Source organism: Lissotriton helveticus, chromosome 7, assembly GCF_964261635.1.
Source record: "Lissotriton helveticus chromosome 7, aLisHel1.1, whole genome shotgun sequence".
Taxonomy (NCBI): Eukaryota; Metazoa; Chordata; class Amphibia; order Caudata; family Salamandridae; genus Lissotriton; species Lissotriton helveticus.
The window spans coordinates 478,201,901-478,215,594 of record NC_136068.1 but is presented as its reverse complement, the minus strand read 5'-3'; positions in this window follow the sequence as shown (position 1 = coordinate 478,215,594).

Here is a 13,694-nt window from a genome sequence, read left to right as displayed (position 1 = left end):
GCGCGTTCACAAATCTGCAGCGCTCATTGCGCGCAGCTTCCTTTTCTGTGATGCTGCCGGCAGCTACAGGTAGCTACAGGTGGGGGGCCGTTCACTGCTCACCGAGTTGCACCGCTTGGCTTGCTTGGCGGGAGAACGGCCGCGGCGGACAGTTAGCGGTGGTTGTGGCGGGGACGAGTGATGATACGATCTCCGCTTACCGCTTGCTGCACTCCGCTCTCTCCTTTGCCGCCGGGCTGTGGTGGGCTGTGGCGGCGGCGGTGACGGTTCTGGTCACCGGCCCCCGGCTACGGCTCCAGTTCTTGTTATTAACTCGCCAGTGTTATTTTGGCATCGAGTCTCAAAGCTTACTAGAAGGAATGCCGTGACTGGAGGAGCGCTCACATAATGTTACATAATGTTTTCATTCTTTCTTTTTTTTTTTTTTTGCTGCTGCTGCTCCGGGGAAATATTTTTGGAGGGAGTTCCTCGAGTCTGGGATCTGCGTACATGAGATATGGCGCCCGAGAGGTCCGACTGTGGAGAGGCGAGGAGCGCGCGCCCCGCCTCAGCCCCACTGGTGGACTGCTCGAACAGCGTATGTACAAACCTCTTACGCCGTGGTGCGTCACTTTTAATATGGGGAAAGTGACGTACGGGCGGCGCAAAGGGGCTTGTAAGTAAGCCCCTCGATTTCCAGTGTCACTGAAATGCACAGGACGGGAAGGGAGATGGTTGCTTTATTTTGTATATTATTTTAAAAGTGCCCCTTTCATTCCCATTTCCGCTGCACCACGTTAGCCCACTGATAGCAACAGCCAATGTATTTTGGAACAGATATATTTACATACCCAGACTAATAATTCTTTTTCTAGAAATAAAATAAAATAAAATACCAGAATGACAGTAGCAATGCCTTTTAAAATCCCTAAAGAATAAATATATTTATACTATATATACGCATGCGTATAGTGTAATTTGTTCAATATTTTCACTGTTGACGGAAGGCTGGAGGAATATCATTCACTTAAGAATGAGTTTGCCTCTTACCTACCATGGCCCCTCCCTGGAACTAATGATTCCTCCAGTGGGTCATGCTGCCACTCCCTTGCCACTAATTGCTAATAAGCTGCATATTACATTTTGCATTTGTCAGGCAATTAAAAATAAATGTGGCCTGCTAAGGTTATTTAGAACAAGTTTACCAATCGAAAACGGAGTCAGACGTTTATTACTACAGTATGGCTTAGGCGAATTTAGAAAACAATGCTTAATTACTCACAGGTTGCTTTCTAGAATTTACAAATGGAAATAACCCCTCCCCCACTCACAAGGCCTAGTAATGGAGATCTGATCTCACTGCATTGATTTAAACCATTGTGTTCTGATTACTGTCAAATTTCTTTGTTTCTAACCACATCAGATGAAATGCAGACACAAACTATATGTGAACATCCGCTTAGTGTAATATGTTATTTATTAATATTGTTGAGGGGGAGGGGCATTATGACCCATCCGAGGCTTCGCCTTCCATGAGCCAAGGCCCTGCTCGACACTCAGCAGCGGCAATAAATAGCATATTACACTATTTACATCTGCATATATGTATTGTTCATATCACGCCATGTTTCAAGATTTTATGTCCAGAAATTCTCAGCACAGATATTTAACCAGAACTAGAGCATATGGTGTTAAATCCTTACAATGTGAAACAATCCAAGTAAATTGGCCTTGTCTGCATGGGGTCAGTTGTTTTCCTTCACACTTGGATTGCAACATGGAATGTGTGAGGCAGTGCGCTCTAGTTCCTTGTTCTCGAGTTAGATCGCCTATACTACTGGAAACATAATTTAAACGATGCACTGTTGTAATGAAGGTGTGAATGTACTTTCATTATTAAACTTGCTTCAAATACACATGTTTTGTTGAGTCACATACATGTACAGTTTGTATATAGAAGCCGATGGCACCACCCTCAGGGGAGAATCCCCCGCCATGCAATGCATGGGCAAGGCCTGCAAATCTAACCTTTTTTCATTCTGACAGTGAGTGCAGAGTGACAGTGAGTGCAGAGTGACTGTAGAGTGCAGAGTGACTGTAGAGTGCAGAGTGACTGTAGAGTGCAGAGTGACTGTAGAGTGCAGAGTGACTGTAGAGTGCAGAGTGACAGTGAGTGCTGAGTGACAGTGAGTGCAGAGTGACAGTGAGTGCAGAGTGACTGTAGAGTGCAGAGTGACAGTGAGTGCAGAGTGACAGTGAGTGCAGAGTGACTGTAGAGTGCAGAGTGACTGTAGAGTGCAGAGTGACTGTAGAGTGCAGAGTGACTGTAGAGTGCAGAGTGACTGTAGAGTGCAGAGTGACAGTAGAGTGCAGAGTGACAGTGAGTGCAGAGTGACAGTGAGTGCAGAGTGACAGTGAGTGCAGAGTGACTGTAGAGTGCAGAGTGACTAGTGAGTGCAGAGTGACAGCAGAGTGACAGTGAGTGCAGAGTGACAGTGAGTGCAGAGTGACAGCAGAGAGACAGTGAGTGCAGAGTGACAGTGAGTGCAGAGTGACTGTAGAGTGCAGAGTGACAGCAGAGTGACAGTGAGTGCAGAGTGACAGTGAGTGCAGAGTGACAGCAGAGTGACAGTGAGTGCAGAGTGACAGTGGGTGCAGAGTGACAGTGAGTGCAGAGTGACAGTGAGTGCAGAGTGACTGTAGAGTGCAGAGTGACTGTAGAGTGCAGAGTGACAGTGAGTGCAGAGTGACAGTAGAGTGCAGAGTGACTGTAGAGTGCAGAGTGACTGTAGAGTGCAGAGTGACAGTGAGTGCAGAGTGACAGTGAGTGCAGAGTGACAGTAGAGTGCAGAGTGACTGTAGAGTGCAGAGTGACTAGTGAGTGCAGAGTGACAGCAGAGTGACAGTGAGTGCAGAGTGACAGTGAGTGCAGAGTGACAGCAGAGTGACAGTGAGTGCAGAGTGACAGTGAGTGCAGAGTGACAGTGAGTGCAGAGTGACTGTAGAGTGCAGAGTGACTGTAGAGTGCAGAGTGACTGTAGAGTGCAGAGTGACTGTAGAGTGCAGAGTGACAGTGAGTGCAGAGTGACTGTAGAGTGCAGAGTGACTGTAGAGTGCAGAGTGACTGTAGAGTGCAGAGTGACAGTGAGTGCAGAGTGACAGTGAGTGCAGAGTGACAGTGAGTGCAGAGTGACAGTGAGTGCAGAGTGACAGTGAGTGCAGAGTGACAGTGAGTGCAGAGTGACTGCAGAGACAGCGTGTCAGGGTGCACATTGTGTGAGTGTGCAGAATGAGTGTGCAGGGTAAACAGTGTGTGACTATGCAGGGTGACATTGGGAGTGTGCGGGTGAGCAGTGTGTGAATGTTACGGGGCAGTGTGTGAGTGTGCAGAAAACACCACACACACATACACCACACACACATAACGCACACACAAACCACAAACCACACACCTCAGTCTCTCAACACCACACACTTGTCACCACTCAACACAACACACTCACCACCACACTCAATCCCCAGGCTCACCCCCACAGACTCACCACCACACACTCACCAGCACACAGAAAACAACACACACAACAACACACCCCCAGCCGTCAATGAATGCTTTCACCATGCACAAACACCAACAACCATCATCCATCTGTGCACGCTTTTACCAAGCGCACACCCACCAGCCGTCAGTGCACCCTTCCACCAGGCACACACACCTCCAGCCGGCAGTGCACTTTTCCACCAAGCAATCGCAGTATGGTACACTTTACTTTTAAACATATTCATATAAAGCACAGCATGCCACCATTGGTAAAATTAGGATGTATGACGTTACAACGCATACTTTTACTCCGCGTACCATTACAACGCGGTATTTACAACGAATACCGTTACAACGCATAGCGCTTTGGGGTGCTGGATAGTGGTAAGTATAATTTACTATTCTAACTCCAGTCCCCGTGGACCCTAGGGAAGGTGTTGGATAGTAAATTAAACTTACCTCTTATCCTAGAGCGCCCCCCAGCGCAATGCGTTGTAATGTCATGCGTTGTAATGCCCGCGTTGTAATGGTAGTGCGGAGTAAAAGTTGCGTCGTAACGGGTGTATACCGTAAAATTACAATTCAACCAACATACTTCCACTACACACCACATGCACACACTCCATAACACATGGCAAAAAGACATTGGCATTTACAATGCCATTAGCTCAAACTCAAATAAATCCGAGCCCGATTGCATTTCTAATGCTTGTTTATATGTGTGTCCACTATACTCTGCCCCAAGAGCCAAATGGCTCAGGCCGGTATGCAGAAATCTAGGCACAAGATCGGCTGGGGAAGCAAGTAGAATGTTAAAGACCAATCTGGACCCTCTGATTGTTGTGGGTGTTGCTAAATTTTTGGGGTGGGCCTGGTTGCTTAGAAGTAGGCTCAATAAAAGCAATCTAACGGGGTCTTAAATGATGTGACTTTTTACATGGAGACCTGTATTCTGTTTAACTATGGTTGCATCTGTGCGTCTCTGTAAATTTTGTAAATATATGCAAGAAGCTGATTAGTTTGACAATGCTTTAATACTTGTTTTAACTGTTTTATATGTATAAATGTATTTTATGTCTTTTATGATGAACTAATCGAATAAAGACTTCTTGAACTGGTTGTGGATTTGTTTGTCAGACTGTTGTAACCTATCTGTTGTCACTGCTTGGAGGTAATTATAGATTTTACAGAGAAGCTGCTGTACACTACGCATTCTGGGCGATAAGTTCAAGCCTGGGCGACAAAATTATTGCCACTTTATCGGCAGGAAAGTATCGCTAAAGTGGCGATAATGGGTTTGATAATATGCTCTATGGAACTCCAATCGAAGCTCATGTCAGATGTCCTTCACATCTAACATGAGCTTCGATTGGAATTCCATAGAGCATATTATCAAACCTATTATGGCCACTTTAGTGGCAGTTTGCTGCAGATAAAGTGTCGATAATTTTGTCGCCAAGGGTTGATGATATGGCCCTCCCTCGTTTCACAAATAAAGCTAACAGTACAGTTTTACAAGTGCAGTGTACCTGGTACATTTCAGTTGTTATAGTGCCGCGTTCAAGTAGTGTCTATATGGAAGCGCCTACTGCGTTACAGACGCCCGTTATGCCTAATTATTTCTAATGCATTGCTATGAAGGCTTTGTAGATCCAGGGTGCTGTGCTTACCTTGTATAAAGAGTGCGGCCATCGGAGTTCACCATTCGACTTGAACTCTGCCTCTATACGTCAAAGTGTATTCAATAAGTTGCAGAGAATTCCATTGCTGTTGCTCGATAGGCCGTGGTTGCTTCTGAAGGATGTTTGGTGAAGGAAACAAAAGGACATTTTGATTAGTCATCGTAAACTGAGTTGCGTAACTACTATCAAAAGTGAATTTTAATGTGGGTTCTTAATATTCCGTAGTTAAGACTGTTGCTGCTCCAGCAAACAAATAAAGACCAATAAGTTAATAGAGGCCTGGGACGGCAGAAAAGAAAATAGTACCATGGACGCACAATTAATAATAATAGAGGCCTAAGCACGTGGCGTAGTACAGAAATACTTTCAAAAAGAGGGTGGTGATGGACAGAGTATCTGAGTTAATCAGAACACTCCTACCCAGTCAACAGATCAGGGCTTGATCCATCACCGTTTTTTAGCTCACTGCACCATCCCAGTTCAGAAGACTAATTTGCATGTAGCCAGGTTCTGAGCTGGGATGGTGCAGTGAGCTAAAAAACGGTGATGGATCAAGCCCTGATCTTTTGACTGGGTAGGAGTGTTCTGCTTAATTCAGATACTCTGTCCATCACCACCCCCTTTATGAATCGTTTTGGCCACCACAAGTGTGGAAGGGTATGCTCAGATGTGAGTCCCTTGCTTACTGCACCACCAGGATTCAAGCAAGCCAGGCCGAAGACGGCTGTAATGCCAGAAACCGGTCCCCGGAAGCTTGTTTCCTTTCCAGTAAAGAATTGGCTTGGTAGTTTGGTCTGCCCTGTTCCCATGATGCACTGGGCCAGGGTCAGACTAATTTGCATGTAGCCAGGTTCTGAGCTGGGATGGTGCAGTGATCTAAAAAACGGTGATGGATCAAGCCCTGATCTTTTGACTGGGTAGGAGTGTTCTGCTTAATTCAGATACTCTGTCCATCACCACCCCCTTTATGAATCGTTTTGGCCACCACGAGTGTGGAAGGGTATGCTCAGATGTGAGTCCCTTGTTCACTGCACCATCAGGATTCAAGCAAGCCGGGCCGAAGACGGCTGTAATGCCAGAAACCGGTCCCCGGAAGCTTGTTTCCTTTCCAGTAAAGAATTGGCTTGGTAGTTTGGTCTGCCCTGTTCCCATGATGCACTGGGCCAGGGTCAGACTAATTTGCATGTAGCCAGGTTCTGAGCTGGGATGGTGCAGTGAGCTAAAAAACGGTGATGGATCAAGCCCTGATCTTTTGACTGAGTAGGAGTGTTCTGCTTAATTCAGATACTCTGTCCATCACCACCCCCTTTATGAATCGTTTTGGCCACCACAAGTGTGGAAGGGTATGCTCAGATGTGAGTCCCTTGCTCACTGCACCATCAGGATTCAAGCAAGCCGGGCCGAAGACGGCTGTAATGCCAGAAACCGGTCCCCGGAATCTTGTTTCCTTTCCAGTAAAGAATTGGCTTGGTAGTTTGGTCTGCCCTGTTCCCATGATGCACTGGGCCAGGGTCAGACTAATTTGCATGTAGCCAGGTTCTGAGCTGGGATGGTGCAGTGAGCTAAAAAACGGTGATGGATCAAGCCCTGATCTTTTGACTGGGTAGGAGTGTTCTGCCTAATTCAGATACTCTGTCCATCACCACCCCCTTTATGAATCGTTTTGGCCACCACAAGTGTGGAAGGGTATGCTCAGATGTGAGTCCCTTTCTCACTGCACCATCAGGATTCAAGCAAGCCGGGCCGAAGACGGCTGTAATGCCAGAAACCGGTCCCCGGAAGCTTGTTTCCTTTCCAGTAAAGAATTGGCTTGGTAGTTTGGTCTGCCCTGTTCCCATGATGCACTGGGCCAGGGTCAGACTAATTTGCATGTAGCCAGGTTCTGAGCTGGGATGGTGCAGTGAGCTAAAAAACGGTGATGGATCAAGCCCTGATCTTTTGACTGGGTAGGAGTGTTCTGCTTAATTCAGATACTCTGTCCATCACCACCCCCTTTATGAATCGTTTTGGCCACCACAAGTGTGGAAGGGTATGCTCAGATGTGAGTCCCTTGCTCACTGCACCATCAGGATTCAAGCAAGCCGGGCCGAAGACGGCTGTAATGCCAGAAACCGGCCCCCGGAAGCTTGTTTCCTTTCCAGTAAAGAATTGACTTGGTAGTTTGGTCTGCCCTGTTCCCATGATGCACTGGGCCAGGGTCAGACTAATTTGCATGTAGCCAGGTTCTGAGCTGGGATGGTGCAGTGAGCTAAAAAACGGTGATTGATCAAGCCCTGATCTTTTGACTGGGTTGGAGTGTTCTGCTTAATTCAGATACTCTGTCCATCACCACCCCCTTTATGAATCGTTTTGGCCACCACAAGTGTGGAAGGGTATGCTCAGATGTGAGTCCCTTGCTCACTGCACCATCAGGATTCAAGCAAGCCGGGCCGAAGACGGCTGTAATGCCAGAAACCGGTCCCCGGAAGCTTGTTTCCTTTCCAGTAAAGAATTGGCTTGGTAGTTTGGTCTGCCCTGTTCCCATGATGCACTGGGCCAGGGTCAGACTAATTTGCATGTAGCCAGGTTCTGAGCTGGGATGGTGCAGTGAGCTAAAAAACAGTAATGGATCAAGCCCTGATCTTTTGACTGGGTAGGAGTGTTCTGCTTAATTCAGATACTCTGTCCATCACCACCCCCTTTATGAATCGTTTTGGCCACCACAAGTGTGGAAGGGTATGCTCAGATGTGAGTCCCTTGCTCACTGCACCATCAGGATTCAAGCAAGCCGGGCCGAAGACGGCTGTAATGCCAGAAACCGGTCCCCGGAAGCTTGTTTCCTTTCCAGTAAAGAATTGGCTTGGTAGTTTGGTCTGCCCTGTTCCCATGATGCACTGGGCCAGGGTCAGACTAATTTGCATGTAGCCAGGTTCTGAGCTGGGATGGTGCAGTGAGCTAAAAAACGGTGATGGATCAAGCCCTGATCTTTTGACTGGGTAGGAGTGTTCTGCTTAATTCAGATACTCTGTCCATCACCACCCCCTTTATGAATCGTTTTGGCCACCACAAGTGTGGAAGGGTATGCTCAGATGTGAGTCCCTTGCTCACTGCACCATCAGGATTCAAGCAAGCCGGGCCGAAGACGGCTGTAATGCCAGAAACCGGTCCCCGGAAGCTTGTTTCCTTTCCAGTAAAGAATTGGCTTGGTAGTTTGGTCTGCCCTGTTCCCATGATGCACTGGGCCAGGGTCAGACTAATTTGCATGTAGCCAGGTTCTGAGCTGGGATGGTGCAGTGAGCTAAAAAACGGTGATGGATCAAGCCCTGATCTTTTGACTGGGTAGGAGTGTTCTGCTTAATTCAGATACTCTGTCCATCACCACCCCCTTTATGAATCGTTTTGGCCACCACAAGTGTGGAAGGGTATGCTCAGATGTGAGTCCCTTGCTCACTGCACCATCAGGATTCAAGCAAGCTGGGCCGAAGACGGCTGTAATGCCAGAAACCGGTCCCCGAAAGCTTGTTTCCTTTCCAGTAAAGAATTGGCTTGGTAGTTTGGTCTGCCCTGTTCCCATGATGCACTGGGCCAGGGTCAGACTAATTTGCATGTAGCCAGGTTCTGAGCTGGGATGGTGCAGTGAGCTAAAAAACGGTGACTGATCAAGCCCTGATCTTTTGACTGGGTAGGAGTGTTCTGCTTAATTCAGATACTCTGTCCATCACCACCCCCTTTATGAATCGTAGTACAGAAATACGACACAGAAATTTATGCACGCACAATTTTTAAGATTAGAGGTGTATAGGACCTCGTGACTTATAAAGAAATATTTCAATTATGTAAGTACAATTTAAATTTCCTCTTTTCTGTCCCAGAATGTCCCCAAGGCCTGGAAACGGGCGGTTGTCCTCCCCCTGCAAAAAAAGGCCAATGTGAATTTTGAGAAATTCGACAATCTCCGCCCCATTTCTCTTCTGCCTTACATGGCAAAAATAGCGGAGAAAGTTGCCAATATGCAACTGATGCAGTTCGTGGAGGAGGCATCGCTACTCCACGATTCACAATTTGGCTTCCGTCCCCGCCACTCAACGGAATCTGCACTTTTGGCGGCAGTGGAGGCACTCCGCCAGGGCGTGGATGAGGGCCAGACTATGGCCCTGATCCTACTCGACCTGAGTGCAGCATTCGACACTGTAGCACATACCATCTTGCTACAGTGTCTGAGTGAAGGAGGGGTCACAGGTGCTGCACTTGGTTGGATTAAGTCCTTCCTGTCTGATAGGTGCTTCCAAGTCCGGATGGGTGAGTGCTATTCGAGGGAGATCGAGTTGGGCCAGGGCGTACCACAGGGTTCGTCCCTGAGCCCGACTTTATTCAATATCTATGTCTCCCCGTTAGCAACCATCGCGGAAGACCACGGTATACACCTTGTGTCCTACGCCGACGACACGCAGTTGGTCGTCTCCCTATCTCGCTCCCCTGGCCTTGCGGCGGACATCTTCAGGAACTGCATGCAAGATCTTGCAGCCTGGATGTCCGCACACTGTTTAAAATTAAACGGCAGCAAGACCGAGGTGATCGTGGTGGGGGGCGGGCCTTCTGCGTGGTCGCCTGCGTGGTGGCCATCCTGCCTGGGTGAGGCCCCCACACCTAGCCTGGAGGCCAAGAATCTTGGCATGTGGTTTGATAATGACGTTGCCTTTGGCCCGCAGGTTGGCCGGGTGACGGGGGTGTGTTTCGGTGTCTTGAGAACTCTGAGGAAGGTTTTAGATCTGCTCCCCCTCTCGGCTCGTAGGACGCTGGTGCACGCCCTGGTCACCTCGCGCCTGGACTATGGTAACCTGCTCTATCTGGGGGCTTCAGGCAAGGTCATGGGGCGCCTTCAGGTGCTCCAAAATGCTGCAGCCAGGCTCGTGCTAAGACTCCCGAGAAGGTCTCCCTCTAGGCCCGCTCTCCAAGTTCTCCACTGGCTTCCAATGGAGAAGAGAGTTGAGTTTAAGGCCCTCTCCACGTGCCATCGCATTTTGAGTGGCAAAGCCCCTGGGCCACTTCAGAGTCTGGTGTCTCACTATGAGCCCACCCGTGATCTACGGTCCTCTCGGACGGGACTACTTGTGGTGCCCAGAGTTAGGAAGGCACGGATGGGAGGGAGGTCCTTCAGGTACCTTGCGCCCAAGTGCTGGAATGCCCTGCCCCTAGACCTCCGTCTTGAGCCATCTGAGGCCCTGTTCAGGAAAAAATTAAAAACTCACCTTTTTAGCAGATAGCACCTGGGTAGGGGGGGATGGCAACTGCTCACTTACCATAGCGCGGGGACACGCCTTCTGGCGTCACCAGGCGCTTTAAAAATGTCCAAATAAATAAACCATTGAGGGGTAGGAAAGCCATATGAAGGATAAAAAAATAGCATTATGTATATACAATTTACAGTGGAGGCTGATGTTGTGACGTCTTCTCTTACCTTTGCTTCTGTCGTCTTTTGTTGTGTCTTGAAAGGCTGCGGTTTTGCTGAGTCTGGGGTGTTTTCAACAGTCTGTCTGTCATTGCAACACACGCAGGCAAATGAGAGCGTGCTCACGTCAATGCCCGCATTATATGGGAACCGCGGGGGCTGATCACACCAAGGCCAGGGCCTTCATTGGTAGCGATTTCGCAGTCTGCAAGAATGATGGCCCTGGGGGACATGCCATTGGGTAATGTATTGGTTTCCAGGCTAAATGATAGCAAGCATGCTAGGTGGTGGCATGTGGGTAGTGTGGGCGGGTGTTCACCGCGCATGTTCAAGTATGAGTGTGTGCACCAACAATTAACAACAAAGAGAGATGGAGGCGGTGTTATCATGTGCGCAGAGGCAGGCCCAGAATCGGATCTGCAATGAGTCAGCACTTCTAATCATTGTCCTTAGCGCGCCCTGAGGTCTGATTTGTCACTGAGAGGGTGATCGCACCATAGTTTGTACTGCTTATCATACTCAGCGTGTACCCGCGCATACGGTATGAATATGCTTTGACGTTACGCGTCGCATTAAAGCTTCGGTGTGACGTCATGTACGGTGTTCTGTACGCAAAAGGGGGCAATGTTTCTACTTGGTTTAAAACATGTATGTATTTAATGTAGATACTAAGGGCAGACATTTGGGATAGCTATGATTTTTTTTAAATACTTTTAATAATCCTATACTACTTTTAAAAAGAATTACACAAATCGCGGTAGAACATCATGCGTACTCGTATTGAAAGAGCTGCGTAAGCGCATCATAAGCGTACGCAAACCCTTGTGACTTTAAAAGTAGAGATTTGATTGGTTCGTAACTTTTCCTATTGCGAGTGTTGAAAGTTCCGTCCCATTATAATTATTCGACCTTGACTTTCTAAGAAGAAGCATTTGTTGTGAGAATCTTCTAACATAGAAGGAAGATCTCCATAATAAGAGCAATGGAGTTATCTTCCAGCAGTTCTTCAGAGGAATATTTAATTCCCGAAGAAGCTCCAAAGAAGAGGAAAGAAGCTCTCATTTGGAAGTTTTTCACTTTTCCAGAAGGTCAGAAAAAGGTTAATGCTGCAAAAGTAACCTGTAAAATTTGCAAAAGAACTTTTACAAGGGGTGATCCATGTAAAAAATACTCCTTTGGCACAGCAAATATGGTGCGACACGTGAAGAACTTGCACCCCAAAAACTTTGCTCGAGCTGAAAGACGGAGGTTGCACGAGAACCCACCTGCTGCTACACCAAGCACATCAACTGCGGCAGCATTTTCAGCAAGCAGTCCCCACCCACATATTGATTCTGACTTTGCTAAAGTTAAAATTCTTTGCATTTATTGTGATAAACTTTTGTGTTATGGGGAACAGTCTATAGACCTGATGAAACGCAGGATGCAGGATCATTGTTGTCCTCGACATTAGTTGTTCTTTTTTTCATTCTTTTGTTCCGCTTGGAATTTGTTGAGAAAACACAAAAAAAATTCTAAACAAAAAAAACAGTTCTTTTTAGAACTACCTTCACTGGTCAAAGACAGAACTATATTTCTATGTTAGTGTGTAAAAGTTTGTCAGAATGAATGTGTAGTTCATAAATGAATGAATGAATATATTACTAGTGTATGCAGAATGTGAAAGTGCAGAGCTATAAAGAAGTGCTACAGCATAAATCTATAAGGTGTTTACCTATAGTATACTGTAGTATGTACGGAGCACTTGAATGTAACATATGTACATAAACATGTTAGTAGTCTATGCTTCAATTTGCGCTGCTGCTGAAACTGCCTGGGTGAATTTGTATGTGTTAGGGTCGGATTTACAATCCCCTTGTGCCTCCTTTACACAGCCGTTGCGTCACTTTTGAGGCACAGAGGTGGTGCAAAAGATGTGCCATGGTGTGTGCTATTAACAATATGACGCATCTGGAGGGTGCATTACATTGTAAAGCCCTGCACCAGAAGAGGCTTTCCTGTGCAGAAGGGGGTGCAGCAATGCCTCCTAAAAGTAACTGAGTGAAATGTATAACATTTCATTCAGTCACTTTTGAGCTTATGCTGCGTCAAAACCTTGCACATGCTTGAAGCAGGTGTAAGGATTGATACAGCTTTGGGAGCATGGGGCCCCAGAGCATTGCTGTAGTTGTGTTATACTTGCAATCAAAGTCAAGCAATAATTAATCCAAAAATTACTTTGCAATTTAGTTTTGTTATTATTTTATAATAAGAATATGAAATATAATCTAAAAATTTAAATACATATAAATATTTATATTAAAAATATAAGAAATTTGTATAAAAAGAAAGACATAATAATGAATACATTTATAACTTATCATTTTCAAAACCTTTGAAATTCACTGAAAAAACCATAGGTTTCACAAACGTTATAGTTAGGAATTAGCATTTAAAAAACCTTGCAAATTCATTGAAAAAATCATAGGTTTCACACACGTTATAGTTAGGAATTAGCATTTTAAAAACCTTGCAAATTCATTGAAAAAAACATAGGTTTCACACACGTTATAGTTAGGAATCAGCATTTAAAAAACCATGCAAATTCATTGAAAAACCCCTAGTTTTCACACGTTATAGTTAGCTGAACATTTCTCTCATACAAAACCTTTTAAATTCCTCCGTTATAGTTAGCTCAGCTAACTATAACTTGCGCGCCCGCAATGCACTGCTGATGACGTCACATATAACATCACTCATGACATGGTCAGTGACATCACTCATGACATCACTCATGACATCTCAAATTACATCACTGATGACATCACTGACGATATCATTCTTTTGAAAGAATGGCAGACCTCCTTTTAGCGTAATATAACCTTTGATACACACTTTCAGTAATAGAAAGTAAAAAAAAAAAATGGAGATACCAATACCACTTACCAACAACCTATTCAGTTATTCCGCCATCTACATACCCATGCACTCATTCACCAACAGTTCTATATAGTCACTTATACATGTACTCACTCATCATATGTACTCATATACTTATAAATACTGTTACACACCGACACTCATCCAT